We start from the raw sequence: 17,318 nt of genomic DNA, 5'->3' as shown, positions 1-17,318 counted from the left end.
TATTAACATGTGTATAATTTGCAAATGTTCTCTCCAAATGAAATGAAATTTAAATGAAGCAATTAAAAAAAAACATTGTACCTGCAATTCATTTCACAAATAAGCCTAGAGATGTTGAACAAGAAGTTGACTTATAACAAGACCATTGTTCCTTCACTTACAAATTCCTAGAGTATAAAAACGAAAGAAATATCGAGTCAAAGTTATGTTTACACTCAAGCTTATTTATCCATCCTTGTGAAGATATGAGTTCTCCAAAATAGTGAAGCTACTAGAGATTTAAGGCAAGGAGCAAGTTGTTGTACTAAGATTTTGCAACAAATTAAATTTTCATAACATCAACCAAACTTGAGTTTTTATGCCTAGAGGAGATGCCTATTTCCTCATAATATCTCATTCGGGTGATTAAGATCTACTCATACAAAGTTATGGCCATTGTACCATGAACACCTTTGTTTCTCATAGTTTGTAGAAAATTCATTGTTGATCTTCTACTTGTGCTCCTTAAATGAATGGTCTTCATCATATTCATTTGGATGGTTCTTCAACAAGATCTACATCTTGCGGAGCCATTTCTTTAGAGATTCCATTGTACCCTTTCCATTTTTCAATTTTGAGGACAAAAAATTTTAGGGCCTAGGATGGCTTGTCATGAAGCACATTTACCTTAGCCTTAGCCCTAGGAAAATTAACCTTAGTCATGAGAACTAGGATTAGGTATAAAAGGTAGAGATGTAGCATTTTGTGCATCTTTTGACATTATCAATTTGAAGACTATCTTCTTAAGGATCTCCTTGGGACCTGGAGGTAAGTATCCATGTCTACTAGCATGACGGTGTGTATCATGCATTTCTCATTGTAAGCTCCATCTTCACTTAAAGCTATGGCTTCCTTGTGTCATGGTTGATTTGGAATAAGAGGAATCCATAGCATGACTATGTCGTGATATCTACTTGTGTTCCATAAAATATTTCTAGTTTCTTTGCATTAGAACTATGCTTCTTTACAAGAGCTAGATGGTCTTGGAATCCCTACGGGATTGATGACTCCCTTAGGTACCATAGGTGTTTGCTCATTAGGCACATGCAGAGCTAATGGTGCTCCTCTAGCATAAGGTAGCCCTCTATTAACTTGATCAAGATTATCTACAAAATATTGGTTAGGATAAGCAAGTCTTCTTGGAGTGTGGCCTATAGCTACATTATTCCAATAATATCCATGGTTAAAGCAGGGCCTCCCTTGAGTTCTTGACATTCTAAGGCAAGTGTGATTATTGCCAAAATTGACACAACCCATATTTTTTCAATTAGGTTCGGGTTTGAGGATTTTATCAATCCTCAGTAGCTCTTGTCTAAGGTCTACTACTTATATTAAGCTCAACTATGTATACTTTCCTTATTGTTTCTTAGACTAATTATGTATGTTGTTTGGGTTTTCCTTTTGTTCCTTTCTCTCAAGAGGTGACCATATTGATTATTCTTATCTATGCTTGAGTTGCCAACCAAAGCTTGATAAAGCTCCTCATACTTGATCCCCTTGCTGAACATTGTTGCAATGGCCTTGGGATTCTATCTTTTTGTGGAAGGGGTTCCTTTGTGGAGACTTTTTATGCTAGTCATATAACCCTAATGGTCTCATTCTCCTTTTGACTTACATTCTAACTATGAAAGTGTCTCTATATCCATCTTTTGAGAATGTGTGCCCACCTTGATGCACAAATAGGCTAGCACATTATCATGCATGGTCATCCAACATCATAGATACATGCATTTTGGGGCTTCTTGGTGGTAGATTTTTTTGGGTTGTTTAATTGGTTTAAGGCCTTTCTATAGCTCTTCCATGCCATTGACAACTTATTTTTTGAAAGATAGAGCCTAAGTGGAAGCACACAAGTGGAATAAAGAGTAAAGCAGGAGCAATGGCAGATGGAGCAAGAGAGGAAGAGAGAGACACACAGTTCGTGGGAACTCCAACAATCACAATATATGACCGGTCTTCCCTTTTTGGGGAGTAAAGGCACATGTGCCTAGCTACCTGTGTATTACTACACTAATAATACTCGCATACCAATACACTATAAGTGATGAGTGCCCATCACTATCACTTCATTCTTTATTATTCCAGTGACATTTGAATAAAGGGAAGGCTAATCACACACTGTGGCTATTGGAGTTTCCACATTCTCTCTCTCTCTCTCTCTCTCTCTCTCTCTCTCTCTCTCTCTCTCTCTCTACCATAGATCTTTTTTCCACTCATGAGCTTTCACTCCAGGCTCATTCATTTCAACTAGTATTAGAGCCAACCATTCAAGGAGCTTATTCATCCTTTACTTCAATCCAAATTCAAAGCTTCAACTCAAGATTTCATGGCAACCATTGTTTCTTCCTCTCAAGGTATGAATTGAGTCCTTCCTTCTTTTGGCTTTTTCCAACTTGCTCTGCACTTGTTGACAAGCTTCCCAAGACTTAGCTAGGCCTTGTTGAGTGCTTATTGGGTTGAGGAGCAAACATTTTATCCATTTTTGAGTGGATATAGAGCATGCTATAGAAGTCGTGGATAGCTATGGTAGCTTGACAACATTGATATATTTTGGTCATAACTTTCACATATGGTATCAAATTTAGGCATTCTATAGCTAGAAACAAAGAGTGAAAAAATATCTACAAATTTAGGCACTCATAGAGTTGATTCTATGTAGTTTTGTACTCTCTATTTCACATAGAATAGAACTGTTTTGGTTTGGATAGCAAATAATTAATTTTACAGTGCATGTTTGATACTTCAAGGATGCTACTTTGATGCCTGGATGATATGATTATGCTTTTGGGACTAATTTGAGCTTGAAATAACTCAATGTTGTAATAATAGACCAACAAGTATTTATCAATGGAAAGCTTATGCCTAATGCTCATTGATGCTTTACAAGATACTTAGTGGATGTACCACTACTTTGATTGTTATGTATACTTCTCAATATGTTATGGCATGTTTTTGAGCTAGGATTTAAGCTCCATTACATTGATATTGGCTATGGTTACATGCCTTGCTTACTTTAGTGGCTTATGCAATTACGGGCTTGAAGAAGTTATTGGGTGTTATGCTCCTTGCTTATGCTTAATATATCTTGGATACTCGAATGTCATTCACATGATGTTTTGAGCTTTTCTTGCTCATGTGGGATTCAACTTTTGCTTTAGTGAGAGCTACTCAACTTTATGTACTAAGCCACATTGGCACTTAGATGTAGTATAGAGCATTTGGTTTATGTAGTTGAGCTTGAGGTTATCATATTGAGATAGTGGGACTCACTATGACTCACATGCTCTCTTGATATTTATTGGATGCAATTACCCTATCATGGGGTGATTTGATTTCTTAGCTTCGACCTTGTACTTATGTTAGATGTTGTGAGTGGTATTTAGATGTTTTTGGGTTATGTATTGAGCTTTGCTATGTGGGTTATGCATCTCAGAGTTCTCTTTATTTATCCTTGAGATCTACCCTGTGCATGATGTATATGCCTATTGTATGTATGGTTTTTGAAACACTATAGTTGTGACATTCTTTAGTATTGATTGTTCCTAGCTTATTCCTTTTTCTTGCTCATAGTGGATTGTTGGCATATTGCTTCAATTTATTACATCAACTTGTCATTTTAGTTCTAGGCATTCTATTTGAGGGCAATCACTTGGACTTGGCAATCTTTTGTAGACAACTCATTACTTTGATAATATCTCTTGTCTCTCGCTTGATTTAGCAATGGTTTTGGGATTGATTTGTAGGGTATTACAGCATCCCATCTGGTCTTTTGTGTACTTGCTTGGTCTCATTATGGCTAGTGATTCTCACGCAATGCTATCTTCAATATTGAGAAACTAGATGGGACTAGTTATAACTATTGGAAGACCTAGATATGGTAGGCTTTAGTGCAAAAATTCTAGGTTAGACCACTCAAAATAGGGATACCAAAGCTAAAAATATTATGGCTGAGGATTGGGATGAATTGGATGAGTTATACAAGTCTAAAATCATTATATTACTCTCTACACAAATTCACTACAATATTGTAACTAGAAATTAGACTGCATGTGAGCTTTGGACATAGATTAAGAATCTTTATGACAAGTAGAGTCATGCATCTCAAATGTATTAGCTAAAACAGTTGATGAACTTTCACATGAAGGAAGAGACTTCTATGTTTGCACACCTGAATGAGTTTCACTCCATCATTAGTCATTTAGCTTCATAGGAGATTGAGTTCAAAGATACTTTGTATCCTTTATTTTTGCTTAGTACTCTACTTGAGCTATGGTGCACTTTCCATACGGCTCTATGTGCTAAGGATGGGCTGAAATTGCAAGATGTTGAGAGTGCCCTCTTGGTATAAGAGGTGAACAGAAAGAATGTGGATGCTTCTTCTATGTCCCATGCATTGACTATGAGAGGCTAGCAGGATGGAAATGTTCGTGGTAGAGACTCTAATAAGTCTCAATCTAGGACACATAAACAATCTCATAGTAAGTCTCATGACTGTTAGTCCAATATTACTTGTCATTACTATGGGAAAGTAGTTCATATTCAGCCCATAGTGCCATAAGATGCACGCAAAGGCAAGCGCAAGGGCTCAATCACTCCAATGTTTTTGACTCGAGACTTGGTTTTTCGTTTAGATCTCCTCCTACACTTCTTTGCTCTTGATACGATTTGGTCTTCAGTCGATAGAGGAGGTTTAGCAGGGGGTTTTGGCACCCAAATCCATCGGTTACCTGCGTAATACCCTTGAGCATGTAGCAACGCTTTGGATATCCATCGTAGCATTGTGGTGACCCTCCACCATCGATGCCTTTGTCCATAAGGCTTGGGCTTCTTTTGGGGTCTTCTACGATATTTGTAAGTCCAAATTGGCATTGTCTCCTGACCTTCTTGTTTCAGGCATGGCCTCACTCACTGGTTCTCGTTGTTTGACCTGTGCTTGTATCAACTCTTCTAACAAGTCCTTGCTCTCGTTAGCAGGCTTGATTGTTATGTCAGCACCTTCCTTGCCTTTCCCTCGAGGTTTGATGAGGTCACCCTTGCTAAAGGTTGTGACTACCCTCACACCCGGTAGTGTCAGGTGTATCCTCTGTGCTACATAGTCAACCTCACACTTGGTCGCCCTTTTGAAGGGTCTTCGTAGAAGGATTTCCTTCCCGCAATTAGCACTATTTAGAGGAACATGAAATAGGATAGGCAAGCTTTCAGTTTCAATTGTCGTAAGGATTTTGCACTTCCTTATGAGTGCTTGTGGGTGTCCCTTGCAAGGGCTAAGAGTTGCATTAGTCGGTGTGAGATCTGGTTGGCCTAGTAGGGTCCATGCTTCATAGGTCAAGATATTAAAATCTACTCTTCATCAATTAGAGCATTGATAGTGTGCTCTCTTTTTGTGGTGAGTTTGACCCTAAGATAAGCAGGTGGTACTATGTCTTCATCTTTCGGGTCTTGACTCATAAATTTAAGCCTTCTGACAAATGCCCTTGGGTCCCTAACTGCACGACCAGATGTGGATTCTCCACTGATGTCTTGGATTGCTAATGCAGTGCTATTCAAGGTGCATCTATCGTTGAGACTGTCATATCTAGTCATCCTCGCCGTTGTAGCTTGAAGTTGTTGCTTTTCGCTTTGATAGATACAGTCCGAATGCAACACGTACGTGTTTTTGCAGTGTGGCCTTTTTGCCCTTGTTGGCTAGATTGGCCCATTGAGGTTCTAGGGTCTCTGTTTGTCTCTGTTCGGGTGTGGGCTTTTGATTGCTCCTTTGCAAGTAAGAATCCATGCTTGTGTAGAGCCATTACTACACTATGATCTAATTTGGAGAGCCTGTCACGGTGCACATTTTCTCTCCAATCTACTTGCTCTAATTTGGAGGATCATTCGAAGCCAAATTTTGAACTACTTGCTCTAGATTTCAGCCCAGTGATCGATCTATGATATGGTCTCAACTCTATATGGTCTCTCAGTTAGTTTCAGGGTGTACAGGTTAAAATTTCAAAAAAATCCAAATTCAGCCCAACAAGTCTGAATTGCAGGGGCCGAATACCCGATTCGGCCCATCCAAGGGCTGAGGGCCAAATGAGAAAGGGCCGAATGTAACTGGTCTGAATGTCAAATTCGGCCAGTCCGAGTATAGTTTTTCGAGGGCCGAGAGGTCAAGTGGACCGAGGGCTGAGTCAGGTGGGCTGAGGACCGAGTGGTGAGTTCGGCTGGGCTAAATGTCAACTTGTCCGAAGGGGGTTGGGCCAAGGGTCAAATTTCAAAGTTGGTCCGAATGGTTGATTCAAATGAGCCAAGCAGTGGGTGTCCGAGTTGAGTGGGCCGAGGGCCGAATTTTGATGCGTCCGAATCGAGTGGTCCGAGTTAGGTGGTCCGAGTAGTAGTGGGCCGAGGGCCAATTCTAGGACTCAACCCAGAATCATCATCACTCGGACGGGCCGAGTGCGATGCATTTTTCTCCAAACTTTAAAAAATTCATTGCGCTGAGTGATGGAGGCCTTCCTACTAATCGAGCAGCTCCTGATCCAAGCTACTCATGCAGTGGAAGGTGTGGAATTACCTGGGCTGGGCAAATAACTCCTAGGACCAGATCGAAGCAAGTCCACATAATGAAGCTCTCTTCCTCTCTCCTACTCTCCTAAAACCCTGCAATGCAAAATGTGGCCTGTCTTGCCACTCTTGGCCCCTTGTCACCCTACCCACGCCTACACTCACCTTAATCTTGCTTCCTTTACTAACATTTAACCCAAATTTTTATTTTTTGCCCTTCTTTTCCATGTTTCAGCCTATTATACAACAACAAAAAACCCTACTCTTTGCTCCAATGTTTTGCTCCTATCCTTTCTAAATGCAATAAAAAATCATAAGCAAAATACCTATACTACTCCATCATACTTTCCCAAGTCCAAAACAACAAAAACCTACTTGCTAAGGAGATCAAATACCTCTTCAAACTCCCTCACTTCCTACCTATCTACCTCAAGCAATGATTCGAGGAAAACCCTACTTTAATGCTCGATTCGAGAAAAACCCTACTTCAATGCTTGATTCGAAATGCGCAAGCGCTCAAGGCTTGAATCCGTTGGTCCCGGCAAAACAGAACCAAAATGTGGGAGCTCTCACTCAATCGCCAAGATCCACAAACCGCTTATTGTTTCAAGCGTTCCAAGCCGAGCACTAATAGCTACCTCTCACATAGCCGATGTGCTACCTATACATGAGTGTAGTGAGCTTACCTCCATGCCAATCAAGTTACCTCCTCTCCCGCACACTTCGGTAGCTCCACGATCCAAGTGCAAGCTTCAAGCAAGCTCCATCCTGAAGCTCCACACTCCAAGCTCCATTGTTGCAAGCAATACAAAAGAAGAGAAGAGAAGAGAAGAAGAGAGGAGAAGATGAAGAGCTTCTCCTCCCCGGTCCCTCACCCTCACACGTACACTCCCTCACACTCCCTCTCTCAAGCACAAGCTCAAGCAAGAAAGAATAAGAAGGAGAAGAAGAAGAAGAGAGCCACTTTTGGCCACACACAAGAATAAGCTTCTCATTCACTTTTCAACTTTATATACAAAACCCTAAATCCCTTTTGGGCGGTCATCCCCTTATCCCCTTTTTTACATGGCCAGCCGTGGCCTAGGCCCTTTTTCCCATTGTCCTTCTATCTTCCTAGCTTCCTTTCCACCACCCGTCTACATTTTCAAATTGCACCGGTGAGAGCCCGGTGCTCCTTAAATTAAATCATGATGCTCTTGCGCTCTTTTACAAAAGTATTGACTTGAGCTTTTCCTTGTGCGCCTTTTTCCCTTATTTAGGACTTTTCTCTGCTTCTTGTGTTTCTAGATTTTTCTTGGTGTGCCTTCGTCTTCCGTTTCACTTTGCCTTAGCCTTTGTCTTCTACTTTAGTTTTTCCAAAATTTCCACCTTGTTTGTCTGACGGTTAACACTAGCTATACGGTAATAAGAGGCACCTCCTAAAATATCACTCTACGTATCTCAACAACCTGCTCAAGCTGCTTATACATCTTCTCCTCATGGAAAGCTACGTCATGGCTATGCATTACCAATTGATTACAAGCATCTCCTATTGAAGTGGATCTAGAATGCAAAGTGAGCAAGCAAAGCTCAAGAGGTATACATCAAAGCATCTGGAAAGTCCAAGTGCATCACAAATATATGAAGCTTCAATATTTGTAAGTGACTTGGCATAAAAGCTCAAAAGCAATTGACCAAAGCCCAAGTACATCAAATGTAGCTCAAATCCAAGTGTCAAATCATGTGCTAACCATATCTAGGCTTATACATCAATGCTAGACATCACCATAGACATGTAGCATACCTAAAACACCATGTAGCCACAATAGGCATTCAAAGCATGAAGCTGACTATTGTAAACTGTTATTATAGCAACAAACCTCTACAAAACTAAGCTAATTAAGCTCTAGATGATCCAAGGAGCATCCCAAAATCATAACCATACCATTCAAACACAAAAATAGCATCCTCAAAGTATCAAACATGCATTATTAAATTTATTGTTTGTTGTCCAAATCGGAATAGTTTTATCCTATGTAAAGTATAGAGCAAAAAAATACACAAAATCAACTTTGTGAGTGCCAAAATCTATAGCTCTTATCATGCTCTTCATTTCTAGCTATAGAGTTCTTGAATTTGATACCGTATGCAAATGTTATGACCAAAATATGATAGTGATGTCAAGCTACCATAGTTGTTTAGGACTTCTGCAACATGCTCTATATCGACTCAAAATAGATAGAATGGCTACTCCTCAACTCAATAAGTACTCAAAAAGGCTCATCTAAGTCTTGGGAAGGTCCTCAACAAGTGGAGAGTAAGCTAAAACAATCTCGAAGAAGGAAAGACTCAATGCATATCTTGGGAGGAAGAAACAATGGTTGCCATGAAACCTTGAGTTGAAGCTTTGAATCCGGATTGAAGCAAAGGATGAAGAAGCTCCTTAAATGGTTGATTCTTGGAAGGTAGACTTGAGTGGAAGCACACAAGTGGAAGCAAGAGCAAAGCAAGAACTAAAGCAAATGGAGCAAGAGAGCAAGAGAGAGAGAGACACACACACACACACACACTACTCATGGGAGCTCCAACAATCACAATGTGTGACCAAGCTTCCCTTATTCAATAGTCATTAAAAGAATAAAGACTAAATTGGCAAAGATAGGTGTTTGCCATTTATAGTATATAGATGTGCGGCTACAATGTATGAAGTAAATACAGGGCGACATAGGCATAAGCGCCTTTACCCCCAACATTTTTTCCCATGAAAAAGTTATATGTACCTGCACTTTGTTGTCAACTAGAATTTTGAATGCATGTCTACACTCAATTTTGCAAACCAAGAAGAGCAGGAAAAATCTTGAAAAAAAAAAACAAACAATAAAACCATTAACCAAAATTGGATGTCATCATAATGAAATATATAAGAAAGAACATTTAATAGAAATCACTCTAGTAATCGAATACATGTTCTATTCAATCATATCATATTGTATTAATAGTATTCTTCAATTTACCAAATTAAAACTTTGAAATATACTATTATAAGTAATACTACATATTTGAGATAAATTGCAAAGTATTTGATATTGTATTGGCCAAAAGTATTAAGCACTTAGCATCTCTAATTATGCTCTCCTCTTAGTCTTTTAGCTAGTTGCATGTCTCTTTACATGATTATCACCCACTTGGCATGAATTATATACAAGTAGGTATCCTCAAAAAGCCCAATAGGATAAGCTTCTTGTATAGCCTTCAATGCCATGCCTTGCATGTAAAATTGGTCTCCATATGACCAACAAAATTTCTTCACTATGCAAGAGAAGGGTGTTTTTATTATCAAGGGCTGAGTATTCTTCTACCGTTTTTGAATTTCCTTAAGGGCTACCAAGTGATAATTCTTTCTCCTCTTTATCCTTTGCCTCAACACCCAATAAGGGCTAGTTGAGGAGTAGGAGGAAAAAGTGCCTTGGATCACTTGGCGGATAGCTTGGGTATCACATGGACCCCTTGCCACTCATTGAGTATCCTATAATGACAATTGCATTTGCATTGAGCCTATCCATCCCACTCTTGAGCTTGTCAATATGGTGGTCCCTTGTGTGAATTTACAATTATCATTGCCCGCACCAATATTGTTGCCTTCCTTACCACTATCTACACCCTCCTCATTGGTAGAGATAATGTCCTTATCTATTAGTTCTTGGTTGTTATTATTGTTGCCACTCTTCTCTTATTAGCTTACTTGTTTAAATGAACAACAATATTCTTATTCATAAGCTCTTTTCAAAGACTCCAGGGCTACAAGGGGGAGATTCTTTCAACCTTTGAATTGATGAGGGGAAGTAGGCGTACTAGATGAGGAAGTGGTGTTGGAGCCTAGGGGTTGTGAGAAATTAGGAATGTCCTTGTCTAGCCATGGTGCATTAGAGAATTATTGGCTTGATAGCGGAATCCATGGTGCAGTTTTCTTGATGTAGACCATGAGGTGAATCACAATAGTAGAGGGAATGAAAGAAAATAAGTTGTGAAATAGAGAATGAAATAAAGAACAAGAGCTATCTAGATGAAACTTATTGAAAGAGATTAAGGGGGGTTTACATGTGGTTTCACATGCATGCCCATTTTGACCCTTTCCTTTGTCTCATCATACATCATTTACATGTATATTTATTATAAATGCATTGTTCCACCTTTCTCTATTACATGATTGAGAGAATCACCAAATGTGATAGACTTTACATTCTCCAATGTGATTGGTGGAGCAAAGATATACATATAGAACCTATTGAAGGCTATTACATTCTCCAATGTGATTGATTAATTGAAGATATACCTATAGAACCAATTGAATGTTTTGATCATGGCAAGTGTCCTTGAAATATACTCCTCCATGGGAAGTGTTCTCTAAATATGCACCACAAGCTTGGTTATGTGACTTCTCCATATCTTTAGTGCTCCACATTTGCAAATGCCCTATTTCTTAGAAAAATATTATTCTTGAACGTGTAATATAAGCTACAAATATATGGGCCATTGACATTAGATTTGTAATGCTAAATTTTACAAATCAAAAATAATATATAAGGAATAAAGTTGAAAAAGTACCATATACTAGGTGGTGTTGGTTTCTCCCCATTCATTGATAACTAACTTTATAAAATCATCAACAACTTTATAAAATTCAACTTGAGTTAAAGGATTTGTTAGCAATTAAACTATTAGACACACTAGCTTATCAAAAGAATAACAAACTTTGGCACGAGCATTCTTAAGGTTTGGATCTCTTTCCAAATCTATACTACATTTGCACAAATATTTCAAAAGATCCTACTTTAAATTTGATGACTTGCCAATCATGTTACTTAGGAATCTCTTACCACTCATCCAACTCATTGATCTCTTATATACTACATCATGAGTTAGGCTTTTGGTCCTTTTAAATATTAAGCTTGCATCCATGTACACTTTGGGAATTTAATTAATATGCAACTTTAATAGTTTGTCAAATATGTGCATGAGGCAATGTAAAATATAAAAATGGGCATTCTCAATGTCAATTGGAAATGTGGATTTCAAGTTCTTGTAAAGATTCAACCTATTTGGTGGCTTTGTTCTATTTCACACCAATGCTCCTCCATTTCATGTGATATATTCTAAGGCCTTAGAGTAAATGTTTATTGTCATATAAAATGGACAAGGTAGCAATGTTGATACCTTAGCATCAAAATTAAACACACAATCGAGTGTCTTAAGATCATTGCCCGAGTTCCAATTAACATTGAACTCTCAGACTCCTACATACAACTTCTCACCACCTACTTGCTTGAAAATTATATCACAATGAGTTCAATCGAAAGATCTAAGAGAGCACATAGGGGGTCTCCTTAGGTACTTTAGCTCACTACTACTACTTAATAAATAGTGATACATGTGTAATTTCTTTAGTATAGGCTATTACATTATTCATCAATGTAAGATCCACTCTCTCTAACTTGCATCCCTTCATGATTTGGCATTCATCAACTCTAAGATTGAAATAGCATTTGGCAAATATACTTTACACAAACATTGTAGAATAAGTGTATGATATTATATCTTCAATGTCTTATTATAACAAGTCGATATATTTTGTGCATTGCACCTTGTAGAAATGAGTTGCGATGTGTTGCAATTTAATTAGGTTAACAAAAATATTGTTGAACTCATAATATTCATAAAAGATTTTCTTTCTATATTTACTTGATTCGACTCTCATTTTCTCTTTGATAACAAAACTATTATTTTTGAGAACTGTCCCTCATTTTTATTGATTGAAAAAACAAAGTTTTTTGTGTGCACTATTGACATAAACAATGAACAATGAACACCCAAATTCAGTCTTTACCTTCCTCTTTTTGAGATTTGATGTTAAAGTTGGTGAAAGAGGTCAACACGAGTTATACAAGTGCCAAAGCATTCATCAAAGATGTTCAAATGAAAATATGCAAAGAAAGAGAAGCCAACAAGAAAATATCTGTGTGGATGGACCAAGCAAGTATTGAAGTGGGGAAGATCTAGACTATGTAGCAAGGATGGGCCTCTTCAAGGCATGCAAGAAATAAATTGTGTCATTTGAGAATCTGCTCACTTTCACTCACTAGAATAGTAATGGAATACTACATATGGAGTCTCGCTATGAGTATAAATAGTTCATGTGATGTTACTAAATTGAGTCTTATTTGCTTTAGTACTACTAAATGAAACATACTTTTTGTAATCCCAACCCTTTCACTACTTTTTGTAATAGTGCATATCTTTTGTGTGAACCTACCCTAGTATAGTGACACTTTTGAGTCCCTAGTGGCTTACTTCAAATGACGTGTTGCCCTTCTAGAGGCTAGTCAAAGTTCAAAACCGTTTTTTTTTTCTCTCATGCATTTTTTCTCCTCCATCCTTCAATGCACCACTTTAACTGATATTTTTAATACACACAAATTCATTTGGAAACTTTGATGTCTCTCTCGATGAACTAATCTACAAGAGAATTATTTTCTGGATGAAGATTGACAATGTGAAGCACCCTATGTCTCTTATAACATGAAGAGCCCTTTAAGTTGTTGCTATGTATAGTGAGACATAACAAGTTGACTAATTAGCTTGGACACTAATGTAGGTCTTATCACTCTATTTCCATTATCTTTGGCATATCTACTCTAGGATACTATAGTGTGGAATCCCACGAGACGTCAACCAAATGCCATCTCTTGTAGCTAACATTTAAGTATAGTGGTTAAGTGTGTTTGTGAACCATTCATATTGATTGAGTCACATAAATGCCTACACATTTAAGCCCAAATATCGTGCCTTCCAAAGGTTTGAAATATCATATGTTTCAAGAGACATTTAAACCATCAAATGCTAAAAAATTGCTTCACTAATGGACATCTTTAAGAAAAAATGAGTAAGAAGACTAAACAATGTAGAATGAACTAATACGATAATTCTAAGTAAGAAGAGTAAGGACCTATAGATGATCCATTGAGAAATAAGGATTAATTCCACATCAACAAAGAAGCCCGACATAATCACTAGCCAATTTTGATCAAGATGAGAGAGCCAATTCAAAAAAGACCAAGGCTGTGAACTAATAGATGCTATGTGCATGTATAAAACACCACCTTTATAAATTTCAAATAAAGTTGTGCCACCACCCCACCATATATTTTGAATGGCACATGTGTAGCTTTACACACTAAACATTTAGAAAAAAATTTGTTCCATTTTCTTTACAAGCAATCTAATCATTCATAATGTTTTTGCTCGAAGCAAAACAACTGGCAACAAAATTGAGCAATAAGCATTAGCATCACAAAACATGCATCAAGGAATCTCAAGAATTGTGACTTGTAAATATAATTAATTGTGACTGATAAGTACTTACAATTATTTGCATTACATTAGTTGTTTGATGTTGTGCTTAAAGATTTGTGGATTTGCACAAGCAATTGTACACTATTGTACATGAACTAGCTCCTCTTTCATCATTTACACATTAAAATGAAGCTACTCAATGTTATCATCTCCATCTTTTACATACACACTAGTCTCTAACTAGAAAAGCACCTTCCCCCCTAGGTACAACATTGCAAGGCTAGTTCTACATGTAGGAAGGCAAGCTACTTGGCAACTTGCCAAATCGTTCTAAGCACCATACATTAGCATGAAGGAGTAAGCAAATTAGGCCCATTTCACGTTCATAAGGACATATGATTGTGAGGGGCAAACACAAAGCTAGAGAGTTCCCATTGGTCAAAATCTTGGCCATTGCCTTTACTAATTGATTGGCACAAGCTGGTTAGAAGCTTAGTATCATGGTAGGAAAAGAGTTGGAAGGCCTAACTCTATTTAATACATGGTAGTTCAACCAATAAAGCATAATCAACTAGTATATTTGTTTGAATTCATGAATTGGAAACACCCATTTTTCAAAATTTTCTATTATTTTAGGGTCATCTATTTAGATGATTACAAAACCTTGCAAAAATGATTCCAATAACAAATTTCATTTCTCTTATTTTGATATCAGTATACTACTCTTTTGTTCTTGGTCTACATGCACAATTGTTGGAATATTGGATGAAATATTATTATTTTCAAGAATATCAAACACTCATTGACATAACCACCTCTCACTTAGTCCACTTACATTAGGAGAGTTTGAGGTCTCGAAAATACCTTTTAGGGTGTAGAGAGAGAGAGAGAGAGAGAGAGAGAGAGAGAGAGAGAGAGAGAGAGAGAGAGAGAGAGAGAGAGAGAGAGAGAGAGAGAGAGAGAGAGAGAGAGAGAGACCAATGGGAGCAAAGCCTTCATTGTCAGGGGGTAATTAGTTGAAGGCCTTAACCACAAGGGTTTAAGAGAGAGAAGGATGACAAAAGTATGATTTAAACATAATAAGAAAAGAGAAGATTTAATCAATTTGAGAACCAAGAAACTCTTATTGAAGTTGTCACAAAGCCCTTTGATTCATATGAGGCATAACAAAGCAAATCTAATACATGCACTCACTATATGAGTGTATTACCCTGCATTGGGATGATTGCCCAAAAGCTCTAAGATAAGAACTCAGAGATAATCTTGTTGCAGAATAATATCCAAATGTACATAAACGTTATGTGACCACAAAAGCTTCAAATCTCATCTCTAATCTAAGAAAACATGTAGTTGATAATTGCTACCATCAACTAGGCATGATACCAAGTGATGGTAAGCTTTGAATCCTAAGAAATCTATGTATGGGCCTAATTACATTTATTTAGCCATGCTTTATTGTTAAATAAGTAGTAAAAAAGCTCTCTTATGTTGCTCTAATATTACCCTAAAGTGGGTTTTTCATATATTTCAAGCATACACTCATTGTAAACAAGCATATGCATATGGTATTGATCCCTTTGTTTAAAGATTCATGTTGAAAATTCAAGACAACAATGTGTAGCTTGAATACCCTATTGTACCATGTTTTTCATAGCTTATATGAATCACAAATCACTTCTTTGTTGCTCCCAATCAATACCTTAAAAGCCCAAGAGTGTTCAGCCATATTCATCTTCACCAAAGCATCCAAGTTGCTTGAGATTTTAGCTGCCTTCTTCTCCATGTTTTTTCCTAGCCTCAATCTACCTTGTTTGCACCCAAAAAATACACACTTAATTCATCCCTCCTTGCTCTTACTTTTCTCCACTTTATCCTTTTGAATCTAAGTCCCCCAAGTCTTGACTTCTTTCCTACATGAAGTCACATGCAAACAACTCTTAATCAGAGTGACTTACTTGACTTTCCCTTTCCATCTTGAGTCTAATCTCATTATCTGTAGCTTGACCATTTAATTTGAACTTGGCAGTGTCTCCAAATCTCCTATGACTTGTCATGTCAATGTCTCGTGTACAGACTCATGAATGCATGAAGTTATGAATCTCATGTGTCTTCATAGTATGGATATAAAAATTATATAACATTGTAACAAAAATTCTATTTTAAAAAAAGTAAAATATTATTTTATAAATCAATTAATATAATATTAATATAACATTTTATTATGAATATTTATTTTTAGCACCTTGTAATTGCAATTATGACATCCTTTACATTAATGACATAAGGTATCAACTCTCGAATACTTTACGTTAATGACATATCTAGGATTGTATGATAATGATCATTGAAACTAGATTCAAATTACAAAAAGCTTAAATTTCATCTTTTTTTCTTCTTTGTTTGGTTCTTCGCACTCTTTCCTTCCTTTGTGGAAGCTTGTTTCTCTCTCTCCTCTCTCTTTGCCATGGATAAAGAAATTCAACCTTCAACAAGGTGCCCAAGCTCCGAAAACACATCCATGTTTGTGTTTAATTGGAAAAGGTAGCTAGATTACCATGTAGCAAGCAAAACATATGAAAAGACAGATATCTGAGAGCTCTTTCATCTCTACTTGGAAGGGCAAAATCAAAGATTTCAAACTTGGAGCAAACAAGGATAATATAAAAGAGGCAGTAATATAACATTTGTTTATACACAAAGAGTTATATTTGAAACCTAGAATTTCAAATTTTCAATTGCATAGACCAAATTGTAAGTATTGATTCCACTTTGATATCATGAAAATTACTCTAACATTGTACTTAGAATCTTGTCAAGTCATGTGCTTAAAACTTGTTTAACTTGATTCATGTTAAGTTTCCTTAAAATATATTGTATTTGGTTCTTCTTACTTGTTGATTCATGGTTATGTCATTGTTTTGTTGATCTTAATCTCCTAGCTTTGGTTCCTTACCATGGCTTTCGCTTTGGCTCCAATTTTTATATTGTGTCCTTCCTTTAACAAGCTTCATATTGATCTTCTTAGTCTCCTTGGACTTGTGGATTTTTATGTTCTTTATCTTTGCTTGGATAAGGTTTTGCATTTGCTCTTGAAGGAAAACATCATATACTATTTCTAGTGTGGGCATAATACATATTGGATGAATGAGGTCTATATTGACTACCTTGACTTAGTGGCTTCATGTCATATATGGCTTTTTGGAGTATTATAATTTTTTTGAGATAGCGCTTTGGAGTTCATTACATGGATTATACTTACCTAGAATCTGGCATTAGATTTTATGGATTTCAAAAATATGGAGGGGCATTACTTGAGTTATTTCCCTTGCAACGCCTAACTCCTTACAAAAAAGAGGGAATTTGTAAGAATTACAAGTAGCACATTCAAGTTGTGGAGATTTGGCCAAAAA

Source organism: Lygodium microphyllum, chromosome 26, assembly GCF_053477565.2.
Source record: "Lygodium microphyllum isolate KBCC chromosome 26, Lygodium_microphyllum_v1.1.10, whole genome shotgun sequence".
Classification (NCBI taxonomy): Eukaryota; Viridiplantae; Streptophyta; class Polypodiopsida; order Schizaeales; family Lygodiaceae; genus Lygodium; species Lygodium microphyllum.
The sequence above is the reverse complement of the archived record's forward strand: the minus strand, read 5'-3'. Positions refer to the sequence as shown.